Raw genomic sequence first — 13,748 nt, 5'->3', positions numbered from 1 at the left:
ATTTTAGAATTTTTGAATTTTTAAATTTTTGAATTTTAGAATTTTGAATTTTGAATTTTGAATTTTGAATTTTGAATTTTAGAATTTTTGAATTTTTGAATTTTTGAATTTTTGAATTTTTGAATTTTTGAATTTTTGAATTTTAGAATTTTTGAATTTTTGAATTTTTGAATTTTTGAAATTTTGAATTTTTGAATTTTTGAATTTTTGAATTTTTGAATTTTTGAATTTTTGAATTTAATTTTGAATTTTTGAATTTAATGAATTTTAGAATTTGAATTTGAATATGAATTTTTGATTTGAATTTATAATTTGAAAATTTGATTTTTGCAAATTTAATGAATATGAATTATTTGAATTTTTGAAATTATTAGAATTTTAGAATATTGAATTATTTGAATTTATAGAATATGAAATTTGAATATTTGAATTAATCTATGAATTCTTTGAATTATAATTTGCAATATTTGAATAATTGAATGAATTATTGAATTTGAATATTGCAAATATGCAATAGAACTATAAATCATTTAATGCCATAATGAAAATTCCTAATAATATGCCAAAATCCTAAAATCCAATAATGCCAATAAATTTGCCAAAATTCCAAAAATTCCAAATATGCAAAAAGCCAAAAATCCAATAAGCAAATATCAAAAATGCCAAAAAGCCAAAAATCCAAAATGCAAAAATCCTAAATCCTTTAAATTATGCAAAATATGCCAAAAATCCAAAAATGCCAAAAATCCAAATAATGCCAAAAATCCAAAAATCCAAAATCAAAATCCAAAAATCCAAAATCCAAAAATCCAAAAATCCAAAAATCCAAAAATCCAAAAATCCAAAAATCCAAAATCCAAAAATCCAAAAAAATCCAAAAATCCAAAAATCCAAAAATCCAAAAATCCAAAAATCCAAAAATCCAAAAATCCAAAATCCAAAAACCAAAAATCCAAAAAATGCCAAAATCCAAAAATCCAAAAATCCAAAAATCCAAAAATCCAAAAATCCAAAAATTCCAAAAATCCAAAATTACAAAAGTCCAAAATTCCAAAAATCCAAAAATCCAAAAATCCAAAAATACAAAAATCCAAAAATCCAAAATTCCAAAAATACAAAAATCCAAAAATCCAAAAATCCAAAATCCAAAAATCCAAAAATCCAAAAATCCAAAAATCCAAAATCCAAAAATCCAAAAATCCAAAAATCCAAAAATCCAAAAATCCAAAAATCCAAAAATCCAAAAATCCAAAATCCAAAAATCCAAAAATCCAAAAATCCAAAAATCCAAAAATCCAAAAATCCAAAAATCCAAAATCCAAAAATCCAAAAATCCAAAAATCCAAAAATCCAAAAATCCAAATCCAAAAATCCAAAAATCCAAAAATCCAAAAATCCAAAAATCCAAAAATCCAAAAATCCAAAAATCCAAAAATCCAAAATCCAAAAATCCCAAAATCCAAAAATCCAAAAATCCAAAAATCCCAAAAATCCAAAAATCCAAAAATCCAAAAATCCAAAAATCCAAAAATCCAAAAATCCAAAAATCCAAAAATCCAAAAATCCAAAAATCCAAAAATCCAAAATCCAAAAATCCAAAAATCCAAAAATCCCAAAAATCCAAAAATCCAAAAATCCAAAAATCCAAAAATCCAAAAATCCAAAAATCCAAAAATCCAAAAATCCAAAAATCCAAAAATCCAAAAATCCAAAAATCCAAAAATCCAAAAATCCAAAAATCCCAAAATCCAAAAATCCAAAAATCCAAAAATCCAAAAATCCAAAAATCCAAAAATCCAAAAATCCCAAAAATCCAAAAATCCAAAAATCCAAAAATCCAAAAATCCAAAAATCCAAAATCCAAAAATCCAAAAATCCAAAAATCCAAAAATCCAAAAATCCAAAAATCCAAAAATCCAAAATCCAAAAATCCAAAAATCCAAAATCCAAAAATCCAAAATCCAAAATCCAAAATCCAAAAATCCAAAAATCCAAAAATCCAAAAATCCAAAAATCCAAAAATCCAAAATCCAAAAATCCAAAAATCCAAAAATCCAAAAATCCAAAAATCCAAAAATCCAAAAATCCAAAAATCCAAAAATCCAAAAATCCAAAAATCCAAAAATCCAAAAATCCAAAAATCCAAAAATCCAAAAATCCAAAAATCCAAAAATCCAAAAATCCAAAAATCCAAAAATCCAAAAATCCAAAATCCAAAATCCAAAAATCCAAAAATCCAAAATCCAAAATCCAAAAATCCAAAATCCAAAAATCCAAAATCCAAAAATCCAAAAATCCAAAATCCAAAAATCCAAAAATCCAAAATCCAAAAATCCAAAAATCCAAAAATCCAAAAATCCAAAAATCCAAAATCCAAAAATCCAAAAATCCAAAAATCCAAAATCCAAAATCCAAAAATCCAAAAATCCAAAAATCCAAAAATCCAAAATCCAAAAATCCAAAAATCCAAAAATCCAAAAATCCAAAAATCCAAAAATCCAAAATCCAAAATCCAAAAATCCAAAATCCAAAAATCCAAAAATCCAAAAATCCAAAAATCCAAAATCCAAAAATCCAAAAATCCAAAAATCCAAAATCCAAAATCCAAAATCCAAAAATCCAAAAATCCAAAATCCAAAAATCCAAAAATCCAAAAATCCAAAATCCAAAAATCCAAAAATCCAAAAATCCAAAATCCAAAAATCCAAAATCCAAAAATCCAAAATCCAAAACTCCAAAATCCAAAATCCAAAATCCAAAACTCCAAAATCCAAAACTCCAAAATCCAAAACTCCAAAACTCCAAAACTCCAAAACTCCAAAATCCAAAACTCCAAAACTCCAAAACTCCAAAATCCAAAAATCCAAAATCCAAAATCCAAAAATCCAAAAATCCAAAAATCCAAAATCCAAAAATCCAAAAATCCAAAAATCCAAAATCCAAAAATCCAAAATCCAAAAATCCAAAAATCCAAAATCCAAAAATCCAAAAATCCAAAAATCCAAAACTCCAAAATCCAAAACTCCAAAACTCCAAAACTCCAAAAATCCAAAAATCCAAAAATCCAAAATCCAAAAATCCAAAAATCCAAAATCCAAAATCCAAAAATCCAAAATCCAAAAATCCAAAATCCAAAAATCCAAAAATCCAAAACTCCAAAACTCCAAAACTCCAAAACTCCAAAACTCCAAAATCCAAAACTCCAAAACTCCAAAATCCAAAACTCCAAAACTCCAAAACTCCAAAACTCCAAAACTCCAAAACTCCAAAACTCCAAAACTCCAAAACTCCAAAACTCCAAAACTCCAAAACTCCAAAACCAACACTCCAACCAAACCAAATCCAAAATCCAAAATCCAAAAATCCAAAATCCAAAAATCCAAAACTCCAAAAATCCAAAAATCCAATCCAAATCCAAAAATCCAAAACTCCAAAACTCCAAAACTCCAAAACTCCAAAACTCCAAAACTCCAAAACTCCAAAACTCCAAAACTCCAAAACTCCAAAACTCCAAAACTCCAAAACTCCAAAACTCCAAAACTCCAAAATCCAAATCCAAAAATCCAAAAATCCAAAAATCCAAAAATCCAAAACTCCAAAAATCCAAAAATCCAAAATCCAAAAATCCAAAATCCAAAAATCCAAAAATCCAAAAATCCAAAACTCCAAAAATCCAAAAATCCAAAATCCAAAAATCCAAAATCCAAAAATCCAAAAATCCAAAATCCAAAAATCCAAAAATCCAAAATCCAAAAATCCAAAAATCCAAAAATCCAAAAATCCAAAAATCCAAAAATCCAAAACTCCAAAAATCCAAAACTCCAAAAATCCAAAAATCCAAAACTCCAAAATCCAAAAATCCAAAACTCCAAAAATCCAAAAATCCAAAAATCCAAAAATCCAAAACTCCAAAATCCAAAACTCCAAAAATCCAAAATCCAAAAATCCAAAAATCCAAAAATCCAAAATCCAAAAATCCAAAAATCCAAAAATCCAAAAATCCAAAAATCCAAAAATCCAAAATCCAAAAATCCAAAAATCCAAAAATCCAAAAATCCAAAAATCCAAAATCCAAAAATCCAAAAATCCAAAAATCCAAAAATCCAAAAATCCAAAAATCCAAAAATCCAAAAATCCAAAAATCCAAAAATCCAAAAATCCAAAAATCCAAAATCCAAAAATCCAAAATCCAAAAATCCAAAAATCCAAAAATCCAAAAATCCAAAAATCCAAAAATCCAAAAATCCAAAATCCAAAAATCCAAAAATCCAAAAATCCAAAAATCCAAAAATCCAAAAATCCAAAAATCCAAAAATCCAAAAATCCAAAAATCCAAAAATCCAAAAATCCAAAACTCCAAAACTCCAAAACTCCAAAACTCCAAAACTCCAAAACTCCAAAACTCCAAAACTCCAAAAATCCAAAACTCCAAAATCCAAAAATCCAAAAATCCAAAAATCCAAAAATCCAAAAATCCAAAAATCCAAAAATCCAAAATCCAAAAATCCAAAAATCCAAAATCCAAAAATCCAAAAATCCAAAAATCCAAAATCCAAAACTCCAAAACTCCAAAACTCCAAAACTCCAAAACTCCAAAAATCCAAAATCCAAAAATCCAAAAATCCAAAATCCAAAAATCCAAAATCCAAAAATCCAAAAATCCAAAATCCAAAATCCAAAACTCCAAAACTCCAAAACTCCAAAACTCCAAAACTCCAAAACTCCAAAACTCCAAAACTCCAAAACTCCAAAACTCCAAAACTCCAAAACTCCAAAACTCCAAAACTCCAAAACTCCAAAATCCAAAACTCCAAAACTCCAAAACTCCAAAAATCCAAAACTCCAAAACTCCAAAACTCCAAAACTCCAAAATCCAAAAATCCAAAAATCCAAAAATCCAAAATCCAACAAATCCAAACCAAATCCAAAAATCCAAAAATCCAAAAATCCAAAAATCCAAAAATCCAAAACTCCAAAACTCCAAAAATCCAAAAATCCAAAAATCCAAAACTCCAAAAATCCAAAAATCCAAAAATCCAAAAATCCAAAAATCCAAAAATCCAAAAATCCAAAAATCCAAAATCCAAAAATCCAAAAATCCAAAAATCCAAAACTCCAAAAATCCAAAAATCCAAAAATCCAAAAATCCAAAAATCCAAAATCCAAAATCCAAAAATCCAAAATCCAAAAATCCAAAAATCCAAAAATCCAAAAATCCAAAAATCCAAAAATCCAAAAATCCAAAAATCCAAAAATCCAAAAATCCAAAAATCCAAAACTCCAAAAATCCAAAAATCCAAAAATCCAAAAATCCAAAAATCCAAAAATCCAAAAATCCAAAATCCAAAATCCAAAAATCCAAAATCCAAAAATCCAAAAATCCAAAAATCCAAAAATCCAAAAATCCAAAATCCAAAAATCCAAAAATCCAAAAATCCAAAAATCCAAAAATCCAAAAATCCAAACATACAAAAATACAAAACTCCAAACATCCAAAACTCCAAAAATCCAAAATCCAAATAAAAACCAAATAAAACCAAAAACCCAAAAACCAAACAAATCCAAAAATCAAAAAAAACAACAAAATCTCAAATCCCCAAATCAAAAAAAACAACACCCTCACCACATCCTCACCAATCCCACACAAAATATAACACAACCGCCGACACAGCCACGCGCAATGCCGCGAGCAATACCGCCACCCACCACACCAGCAGGCGGCGATACTGCACGACCGCCGCGCGTCCCCCGCGGCGCCACGTACCCGGCGGACGGTATCCTACGCGCACCACGTCAATCCTCGAGGTGAAGTTCGGATTTGGAATGGCGCCTTCGTTTCCCTCGAGTGTCATGAACCTGAGTCGGCACTATAACCCCTTTCCCGAAGGCACGAAGGGGAAAAGAGCAACAACCTCCAGAACCAGGAGAACTTCCGGCGGTACGCGAATCCGCTCAAGGGAAGTGCCAGCTCGCTGTGCGGTGCCATGGAACCGAGTCTGAAGCCAGCGCCGGAAATCAACCAGATCGCCGGAACGAGCTCGCTGCACCGGTCCCAGCAGCACCTATATCCGTGTGGCTCCGCCGCCGACGTCACCGAGTACGAGAACGATCTGGACAAGGCGTAGGCTGCCAACCGGAACTCGCATACTCTGCTGCGCAAAACGCAAAACGCCGACATCATCAGCATCAAAAGCATCCGCGGCGCGATCACGGTGCCAGCCACAAAGACTTTGGCAAGTGGAGCATCAACGGGTGTACGGCGGCCACGTCTCCTGCTACTGCTAGCACCGGAACTCACATCACGGGGAGCAACGTGCCAACGGCGGCGACGGCGCCCGGCAGTACCCAGCTGCACCACGGTCATCGAGGCCGGTTTGCTCTGCCAGATAAAACATCGCCTCGTTCGAACCGTCGCCACAACCACAGCATTCACTCATGCAGTTTCGTTTTAAAAATATGAATAAGTAAATAAAAACTTAAAACAAAATAAAAACCTCTTCTTCTTCTTTTTATTTCTATCCAAATATCGAGCAGCAACGGTCAATTCAAAAAGGTAAATACTGAAGTGGCTGCGTGCTGCGTGCTTTTGCCGGGGTATGCGTTACTGCGTTACGTTTGCGAAATCGTGGAAACTGGTTTGCGATATCGGAAGCAATGCTTCCTGCTGAGGAGTGCAAACCGAGATTTTCGATTTTTAGAGCAAATCGGAAGCAAAGTTTGCGATTCCGCAAACCGGATTTTGTTCCGTGTATAGTACTTTATTGTGTTCATTAGATTGTTGATTGGAAATATTGTATTTCCAAAACAAATTTGACCATGATTATTTAAACAGTGTTTTCAAAACGAAAATGTTTAAAAACCTGAGCAAGATTCTTTCGGAAACAAAATGTTTGCTTTTGATTAAAATTTGAGCTATGAATCAGAATTTATGAACAAATTTGCTCCAGTTGGTCACCATTTGAAGCTTGGGCAAAGCACTCCGTTGAAAAAAAAGTATAAAATAGAGTGTAACCGAACTTTTTGTTTTATAAAAGCAAGATTCAACAATCTTGTTCAGCCAAAATGAGTAAAATAGTTTCAATTTTCCGCGACAATAAGTCCGTTCAAAATATGTTTTAAGGTTTTAATCTCCTTTTTCAAAAACTTAATTGAAAATCAATAGGAAATAATAATATATTTGGTAACGAAATCGAAATTTTTATTCAAGATATGAACAGAAAACAAAAAAGGTGCTATTTTTAACTTTCACGAGAACCATCCACCCAAATAATCAAATATGGTTAAAATTAAACAGGACTCAGAACAAAATCTTAAATATTTTTAAAGGCGATTTCAGATATAAAAAAAGTCTTTATTTCATTATGAATAAAACAAAGTTGAATTCTTTAAATTTCTTTTAAAATTAAACGTTTCAAATAAAAGAGCAGTAAGTTTTTTTACTACAGCGAATGAAAATATTAACAAATTAAGTTAGTTTCTAAAATACTGAAAAATCTGAACAATTCTTCAAATGGTTCATTTTAATCTTTTCAATTAAAAACTAATGAAACTTCCTTAAATAGTCTTTATTGTTGAAATATTTATTATTATGCTATTTGAAAAAATATGATTTGAGAAAATTGATAAATTTGAAAATTTTTATACCGTCCGCGAAATCGTCAAAATTTGCTAACCCTATATATTAGTAATTGAACAAGGTTATTCACTCGCTTAATCCTAGAGAAGTTCTGAAGAATATTTTTATTCCTATTTTAGTTTGAAACAATATTTTGAAAAAATCGTTACAGTTTCGCACAAACATAAAAATTCACGGGATTTCGCGGAAAAAGACAAATTTCGTGGATTTCACGCTGTCTGTGAAATCGTAAAATTTCACTAACCCTAAAAATGATGTATGGAAATTCAAAAACCTGTGAGCAATTCTCTGAGATTTCGGTCATTCGATTTTTTTTTTTGTATTTTTTTAATCCGGCTGAAACATTTTTGGTGCCTTCGGTATGCCCATAGAAGCCATTTTGCATCATTAGTTTGTCCATATAATTTTCCATACAAATTTGGTGGCTGTCCATACAAAAATGATATGTGAAAATAAAAAAATCTGTATCTTTTGAAGGAATTTTTTGATCGATTTGGTGTCTTCGGCAAAGTTGTAGGTATGGATATGGACTACACTAAAAATAATGATACACGGTAAAAAAAATTGGTGATTTTTAATTTAACTTTTGTCACTAAAACTTGATTTGCAAAAAAACAATATTTTTAATTTTTTTTATTTTTTGATATATTTTAGAGGACATAAAATGCCAACTTTTCAGAAATTTCCAGAATGGGCAAAAAATCTTTGACCGAGTTATGATTTTTTGAATCAATACAGATTTTTTCAAAAAATCAAATATTGGTCGCAAAAATTTTTCAACTTCATTTTTCGATGTAAAATCGAATTTGCAATCAAAAAATAATTTAGTGAACTTTTGATAAAGTGTACCGTTTTCAAGTTATAACCCTTTTTAGGTAACTTTTTTAAAAATAGTCGCTGTTTTTCATTTTTTTAAATTAGTGCCCATGTTTGCCAACCTTTGAAAAAATATTTTTGAAAAGCTGAGGAAATTCTCTATATTTTGCTTTATTGAACTTTGTTGATACGACTCATAGTTGCTGAGATATTGCCATGCAAAGGTTAAAAACAGGAAAATTGATGTTTTCTAAGTCTTACTATAAATCCGATTTACAACATTCGTGAAATTTTCCAATCTTTCCGAAAAAAATATTTAAATTTTAAATCAAGACTAACATTTCAAAAAGGTGTAGTATTGAATGTTTGGCCCTTTTGAAATGTTATTCTTGAAAATTTTAAAAGTATTGTTTTCGGAAAGATCGGAAAATTTCACGAATGTTTCATATTTTAACATTGAATATCGGACCTATAGTTGCTGAGACGTTAGAAAATAATGGGTTGTTTGGGTGAGACTTAGAAAACATCAATTTTCCTGCTTTCTAAACCTTTGCATGGCAATATCTCAGCAACTAAGGGTTGTATCAACAAAGTTCAATAAAGCAAAATATAGAGAATTTTCTCAGCTTTTCAAAAATATTTTTTTCAGAAGTGGGCAAACATGTGCACTCATTTAAAAAAAATTGAAAAATGCGACTATTCTTTAAAAAAATCTCAAATATGAAAATTTCACTAAAGTACTTTTTGATTGCAAATTTGATTTTACATCGAAAAATGAAGTTGAAAAAAATTTGCGACCAATATTCGATTTTTTTGAAAAAATCTGTATTGATTAAAAAAATCATAACTTGGTCAAAGATTGTTTGCCCATTCTGGAAATTTCTGAAAAGTTGGCATTTTATGTCCTCTAAAACATATAAAAAAAAAATAAAAATAGTATTTTTTTGCAAATCAAGTTTTAGTGACAAAAAGTTAAATTAAAAATCACCAATTTTTTTACCGTGTATCATTTTTTTAGTGTAGTCCATATCCATACCTACAACTTTACCGAAGACACCAAATCGATCAAAAAATGCCTCAACAGTCGAGAACAGAACACTGATGAAGTCTGCAAGTAGTAGACGAAATACGTATCTGTCAAGATATTAAAAATATATAGCGGAATTAAAAGGAACAACTCGTCTCTTTGTATTCACAGTAATGCATTCTGCTAAAACGCTCAACCAAACCACAATATTTGAAAATGAAATGAAATGGTAATGAAAATTATTTTGTTATGTTAAATTAGTGTAACACTGTCGTTTTTACAACAACATAACTATGAATCATAGAACATTATTTTAATTTCAGGAAAAAAACAAAAGTTGGGACAAAATTTAAGAAAAATACTGCCTGAAATCGTGACCAATTCCCAAACAAGGATTCTGATTAAAAGGTTAAATTCCCTTCATAAAATCAAGCCTTAGTTTCAAAATTACAAAAAAAATCAATGTCTGTTGGACAGTGTAATCTACTAATTGCAACTCGGCCACACTTTGACCCGATTGTTTTGCCAATTTAATGATACCATAGAACATATATTTTCAAAAGACAGGAAAAAATCAACATTCCACACCTTATTAATCCTGTTTTCAGGTCAATTAGCACCGGCAATTGTTTGCTGGGCGCTCCATTCAAACACACATTCCGATACAACAAAAATCAGCAATTATTAAATGTGCATTCAAGCGAACCAAGTGTTTGATTTAATTTTTTTAAACTGATAGAGTTTTTGTTTCATTTAATTGCCCGCTTTATCCTTAGAGTGTGTTTTCTATAGGGAGAGCAAAAAATATCAATTTAGTCGCTTGATTTCCGATTGTCGGAGGAAGATTAATGCAGCCTTTTTCAGCAAACACCACATGCAAGCCAGTATTAACGATTGTTAATTTAAACAATCTAGTGTAAATATGACAAACCCAACAACGGCATGATGAATCAATTTTGATAAACACACACATCAGCAATAGTGTTGGTTTCCGCGATGATGTTTCTGTACATTTGTAAATTAAAATTAAATTATTCCTGCATTCGGCTAGCAATTATTTAAACACAGCAGCAACCACAATAAAACACACACGCAAAAAAAGTGTAGTTTAGTACAAGTGAGTCATCATGTAGGGAAAATAGTCTATCGCAAAATTCCGGGCACGTTGAAAAACGCTATTTAACAAAAAGCACCCACACACGCAAATGCAACCATTGCAGCTGAAACATAAAAATTTAAATCAGTTGATAGTAAAACCGCACACCAGCGTGTAAAAAATGAAATGCCGCACGAATAACTCAAATACAGGTCACTAAATGGATTTTAAACACTAAATCAAAACAAAAGTAACTAAACTCGTACTCCCATTTCAAACAAATCGTGAAAGTGAGGGACTTTCAATTTGACATCGAATCAGAATGTCCATATTTGATACGCAAAAGAAAGTACTAGACAAAAAAAGCTTTGAAATAGTCTTCAACGATCGATTTTAGCTGTGGTGAAAACCGTGTGAAAAGATAAAACAGAACAAGCGAATTATGGAAAGTCTATTATATGATAATTTATTAAAGCAAAACAAACTAAACTGCAGTACTGAAGAAAACTGAAACAAGCAAGGGATGATTGTAGGTCATCGTTCTAATCGAATTATTAAAAAAGATTTGAAAAAAAAAACTTATTTTCTTGAATTTTACAATATCACAGCCCTTCGAAATAATTCTTGACAGTTAAAAATAAGTTTCTGAAAAACCGGGACCCGTGGTGTAGGGGTAAGCGTGGTTGCCTCTAACCCAGTCGGCCTGAACTCGATCCCAGAAGGCGCCGGTGCCATTTTCTGAGACGAAATTCGTCTGAGAACACCTTCCATCGGACGGGGAAGTAAATGTGGGCCCCGGTATAACATAGAGGTGTTAGGTCGTTAGCTCAGTCCAGGTCGTCTACCTGGGTCCTGCCTCGGTGGAGTCGCTATTAGGCAGTTGGACTAACAATCCAAAGGTCGTCACTTCGAATCCCGGGGTGGATGGAAGCTAAGGTGTAAAAAGAGGTTTAAAAAATGCCTTAACAATCAAGCCTTCGGACACCTAGTTCGAGTAGGAATCTCGCAATCGAGAGCGCCAAGGCAATTCTGTGAAGTGAACTTCGCATGTAAGTTCATTTAACAAAAATTTGTTATGCATAAGATAAATCTTGCAATTAATAAATTGACCGTCCTGGATATTAGTTATTGTTGTGTGGGGTGGCTTTAATAGGGATTTCAAATGCCTCTCTCGTCCGAATCTTGAATCCAGAATTACTTAAATTTATCACTAAGCTCTATAGATATATTTATATTTCCGACATAAAACCATGTTTGAAATCAAAAGCTTCAAAGATAAGGATTTGTTTACAAATTACCCAGCAAAAATTGTGTAAATTTGGAAGGTGTAATTTTAAAAGCTTGAATATTACCTATTTTATGATGTAATTTTACCTCAATTTAGACTGAAAAAGCGACATTACACCAGAATAGTGGTAAAATTACACATTTTCAGAGGTAAAATTACACATTTTTCTGATATAAAAGATGTACCCCTTCCCAGATGTAATATTACCATGATTTTTTTCTGTGTACTTTATCTTGAATTGTTAATCAATTTTATTACTAATTAGGTTAGCAATACAAACTACTACAAAGTACATCGTTTTCCAAAAGAGCTTTCGTTTAATTTAATTATTCCATTACGACCGAACACACTCGACTTTACATCCTTTCGTGACACTTCTGTTGAATTGGGCACACACAAAAAAAAACTCCACTTGAAAGTTTAAGCAGCACTCCCTCCCCGAAAAAAAATAATTCACCAGCCCAAAAGGGTCACCAAATAGTTCATCTCCGGTTTGCTCCCAAAACCGGAGAGCATAATTCTGTTTGGCTTTTCCATTTGGACCGACTATAACGTAATCAGTTTTCCCATCGGATGAGGGCAGCAGCAGCAGCTTATCTGTTTTTTTTCCCATCCAAGTAGGTCGACTTTCGAGGGGTCGACACGGAGTATGTCATGGGTTTGCAAAACGTCGTCGTCGTCGTCGTCCTCTTTTCGCCCTGCCCACTAATGTTGTCAGTTGATCGCCACAGTCTATCGAAGCAGGCCATTTCCCTTGGATTTGCTAGGAGTTGTGGGTGGGTGGATGGGACAAAATTTCGAAATAAGCTCGGATTCGTTTTGAGTGGTTTGCTTTTTTTCTGGGCCAAAAAAAGAGGGAGACGATGTTGGCCAAATGGCCGAAAACGCCCAAGCGATATTTAATCCCTCGTTATAATTGGATTACAAACATTTTTGATGTTGATGGTTCCGGGTTTATTTTTTTTAATTTTTCATGGTCTTCCGAGGCCAGAATGTGCAGTGGAGTAGGACGTCTAGCCGAAGTTGTAAACTCACGACCCTCAAGTCTAAGTGACACTCCACGCAGGGAGTCGTTCAAAAATGGCGTGAACCAAAGTCCTATTTCCTCATCCCAAACGTTCGTTCCGAAAGACCCCGCGTGTAGAGCAGTTTTTTGGATTTTCTTTCGCTTCTTGGTTAATTTAGTGTGCCCAGATTTGTAAGGCTTTCGCTGGTGGGCTGAGGCTGTCGACTTACTCGTCTGAGAAATTACATCTAAAGTGTACCGTATGAGTGCAATTAAAATTTTTCATTTGCAGTCGGAGGCCATTTAACGCTGGAGTGGTTGAAACTAGGGTTGAAATATGTTCTGGAAAAGTTTTCACTCGGCAAATTAAGAAATAGAAAAAGGCGCGAGTCTTCAAATGTTCAAATTTGTAGCGGCTGTAGCGACACATCGCATAGACGCCCTTGCTCCCATCACGCCATTTAGGGTATGGACAGTCAAACCTTCGGTAGAAAAGCCGACAATCCACAACTCACAGCGAACGACGAAGGGAACACCTTTAATTTTTCATTAAGGCGTCATCCATAAAGTATGTCACGCTCTGGGGGGGAGGGGGGGTCTGAGCAAGTGTGACATTGCATGTTATAAGTATAGGAAAAGCGTGACAAAGGGGGGGGGGAGGGGGGTAATTTTTAGCCGATTTTAGCGTGACGTACTTTATGGATGAAGCCTAATGAGTTGTAAAAATGTCGGAATGAATGAAAAAGTTACCTGTATTAAAAAAAGCTCACATCTGTAGGTGAAGACTTCCATCATTGCCATGATTTTTCGTCAGACGATATGAATTTTCTCCGGACCGCGCACTGGACTCACAATCCAGAGGTTGTCGGTTCGAATCCC

Source organism: Culex pipiens, chromosome 2 (genome assembly GCF_016801865.2).
Source record: "Culex pipiens pallens isolate TS chromosome 2, TS_CPP_V2, whole genome shotgun sequence".
NCBI lineage: Eukaryota > Metazoa > Arthropoda > Insecta > Diptera > Culicidae > Culex > Culex pipiens.
Note: the sequence above shows the minus strand (reverse complement) of the source record.